Source organism: Rhincodon typus, chromosome 45, assembly GCF_021869965.1.
Source record: "Rhincodon typus isolate 14 chromosome 45, sRhiTyp1.1, whole genome shotgun sequence".
Taxonomy (NCBI): Eukaryota; Metazoa; Chordata; class Chondrichthyes; order Orectolobiformes; family Rhincodontidae; genus Rhincodon; species Rhincodon typus.
In genome coordinates, this window is record NC_063376.1 from 10,494,490 (window position 1) to 10,498,391 (window position 3,902).

A 3,902-nucleotide genomic window follows, 5' to 3' on the forward strand; every position below is an offset into this window, starting at 1 on the left:
AGTGGCTTGAGTGCGACATGCCATTTTTCAACCCAAGTCTGTATGTTATCCATTCTTGCTGTATTTGGACATGGACTGCTTCAGTTTTTGAGGCGGCGATAATGATGCTAAACATTGTGCAATCATCAGTGAATATCCCAACCTTCTGTACACCACCCTTGGACAGCTGCCTGTGTGGAGTTTGCACGTTCTCCCCATATCTGCGTGGGTTTCCTCCGGGTGCTTTGTTTTCCTCCCACAGTCCAAAGATAAGCAGGTGAGGTGGATTCGCCATGCTAAACTGCCCCTAGTGTCCAGAGATGTGGAGGCTAGGTGAGTTAGCCTTTGGAAATGCAGGGTTACAGGGATAGGGTAGAGGGTTGGGTCTGGGTGGGATGCACTTCAAAGGCTCAGTGTAGATTCGATGGGCCTAATGGCTTGTTTCCACACTGTAGAGATTCTATGATATCTGGACTATTTCTAAATTCTTCCATAGTCATGATTTCCCTTGTATTCTTGAAATGTTTCTCCAAATTCAGTGATCAAAACCACTGATCCCACAGTGTTTCTTTTTCTCTTGCAAATTTTATACATAGCTGATTAGATTTTTTTCTTGTGTTCCTAAATCATAATTGATAATCTTCAGTGATATTGTCATCAGGTTAAGTATTGCCTCTTTGAAAGTTTCAAACTCTGCAAATTGTTCTTAAGACAAACCAACATACACATTGAGAGCTGTACTTGTCACATTCAGTGCTGTAATTGTCAAACATTCTGTAACATTAGGGTCCAAACATCTTTTGGCCCCTTCATCTGCCCAAAGACCTTATCAAATGCAGTAAAATATCATTCAACTCCACTCTCAATAAATGTAGGACTAAATGTAGATTTTTCAGTTCAATCAAATCCCTCACTGGAATCAGAATTATTCTCTGAACTACTACCTTTTCTTTCTTCCTTTATTCTCAACTTCTCTTTTGAATGCTTGTTGTCTGATTTCCTTTAATCTTTGGAGTTCAAGCTCTTTAAATTCCATTTTCCTGTCTTTTTTTCTTCCTCCTTTCTTTCGTTTTTACTTTTTTTTTGCTTTTGCTTGCTCTGCACTTGAAGCTTGAATATTTCCAATTTTCCTTCCTTTCTTTCTCCTGTCTCCATTTCTGTCATCTTCTCAATTTCTTCCGACTCAAGTCTTTCCATTTCTCATTCTCTAAGTCAAGATTTTAACTTCTAACTGAATTCAAGTGGTGGCACATCATTTTCAAGGCTTCTTCCTTTTAGTTCTACATGCTGGGTAAATCCTTTAATTATCTGATCATTGTCCAAGATCCTGCATTTATTTCTAACTTCAATTTATCCACTAGTTCTCAGTTTATCATCTGTCAAAGACTTTAAATAATCCATTGTTTCATCCTTTATTCCCAGAAAAGCCTTTGTAACACTGTGAGCTATTTTAAATGTCCAATTCATGCAATAGACCTTCACAACAACCCTCAAAATTATCAGAAGGAATTCTGATCCTGCTCAAGCTCCTACTTTCATATGGTCTCAGCTGATGATAATAATACTGGACAAGTCATATCCCACAAAGAAACCTGGCTTGATAGACAATAACTTTAATATTTGTAATAATTTATTTTGGTGGTCAGTGATTGAAGATGGTCGAAGCTGTTCTTTAAGAATAGAACAGAAGTTTATTTCACAAAAAAGGAGAAAGGAGAAACAAAAGGAGACAGTGAGAAAGATCTTAACCTGAACATCAATACAATGTTTTTAGCCGTTTCCCAACAAAATCTGTTACAGACACTCAATCCCAGAGAAAGATGTCTCCCAAATATAAAAAAACTGGGGTGGAGGGTGAGCTGTGAGGAGGATGCTGGAACAGTTCAGTGTGATTTAGACAAGTTGAGTGAGTGGACAAAGGCAAGGCAAATTCAGTATAATGTGGATAAATGTGAGGTTGTCCACTTTGGTAGCAAAAACAAGAAGGCAGATTATTATCTGAATAGTGATAGATTGGGAAAGGGTGAGGTGCAATGAGACTTGAAAGTAAGTCACTGAAAGTATGCATGCAGGTGCAGCAGGTGGTGAAGAAGGCAAATAGTTTGTTGGCCTTCATTGTGAGAGGATTTGAATACAGGATCAGGGATGTCTTGCTACGGTTGTACAGGGCTTTGGTGAGACCTCATCTGGAGTGTGCAGTTTCCTGAATCCTTCGATGGCAGGACTGATGTATGAGGACAGACTGAGTTGCTTAGAATTATATTCGCTGGAGATTAGAAGAATGAGGGGGATCTGTTAGAAACCTATACAATTCTAACAGGATTAGACAGAGTAAACCCCAGGAAAGATGCTTCCAAAGACTGGGGAGTCCAGAACCAGAGGTCACAGTCTAAGGATACATGGTATACTATTTAGGAATGAGATAAGGAGAAATGGCTTCACCCAGAGAGTAGTGAGCCCATGGACTTCTCTGCCACAGAAAGCAGGCAAGGCCAAAACATTGGAACAAAAACAAAGTTGCTGGAAAAGCTCAGCAGGTCTGGCAGCATCTGTGAAGGAAAAAACAGAATTAATGTTTTGGGTCCGGTGACCCTTCCTCAGAACTCAGAAAGGCCAAAACATTGACTGTTTTCAAGAAGGAGACAGATATAGTTCTTGGAGCGAAAGGGATCAAAGAATATGGAGAAAGTGGGAACAAGATACCAAGTTAGATGAATCAGCCAAGATCATATTAAATGGCGGAGCAAGCTTCACGTGGCAAGTGGCTTACTCCAGCTTCTATTTTCTATTTTTAAAACCTTTACTTAACTTGGCCAGTTTTTATTCCTTTGCTCTGCACTGACACTTTTATGATTCTTTCCTGGGTCCGCTGGTATGAACGTATCTTAGTTCTGACAGCCTGAACTTTCTCAGTTCTAACAAGTGGAGATTTCTACCCAGACTCTAAAACAAAAACAGAAATTTCTGGAAAAACTCAGCAGATTTGGCAGCATTTGCAGAGAGAAATCAGAATTAATGCCTTGGGTCTAATGACCCTTCAGACTTTTTTTTTCTATTCAAACTCTCCTGGCTTGGAGACTCTACAGTCTAGAAACAACTTCTGATTTCATTCTCCTGCTAAAAGTAATTGTTCGACCTCCTGAACTAACTCTGGGTTCTTCCGAACTGAAACTTTGCACTATCTGTTCTGAATTCAAAACTAAAGTAATTGCCTTGCCTGCTGTAACTCCAACAACCTATACATTTCAATCATAAACACAACAGAGGTTCTCCCAGGCAGTCAACTACAATCTTATAGTTTCTTGGGAATTGATGCAAGTTGGTCTTTATCCACATGACCATTTGATCTGTTTCTAAAAACTAACCTTCACAGAACTAACCCACATCTGCCTACCTTGATTTTGAAATCCAAATCTCAAAATACATGTTGTATACCTTTTATCACAGTGACTGCAGCTTTGCTGGAATGTTCTCCTGCTTTCTCCTGAAACATTTTAGGAACAATGTTGAGGCCATGGAGAAATTGTGGAGGAGATTTCTTGGAATGGGACCAGGGTGAGGGACTTAAGTGAATCTGGAGTGAGATTTGGAAAAGCCCTATGAGACTGAGCTCTAGAGCTTTAGAGATCTACAGCACAGAAAAAGGCCCTCCAGCTCATCGTGCCCATGCCATTCTCAAATAACCACCTAATTATTCTAATTGCATTTTCCAGCACTTGGCTATGGCCTTGTATGCCTTAGTATTGCAAGTGTACATCTAAACACTTCAATGTTGTGAGTGTTTCTGCCTCTACCGTACTTATGGGCAGTGAGTTTGCAGATTCCTACCACTCTCTGGATGAAGATGTTTTTCCTCACATCTCCATTAAATCTGCCCCTTACCTTAAATCTATGTGCCCCCCCAACCCATTGATCATTGAACC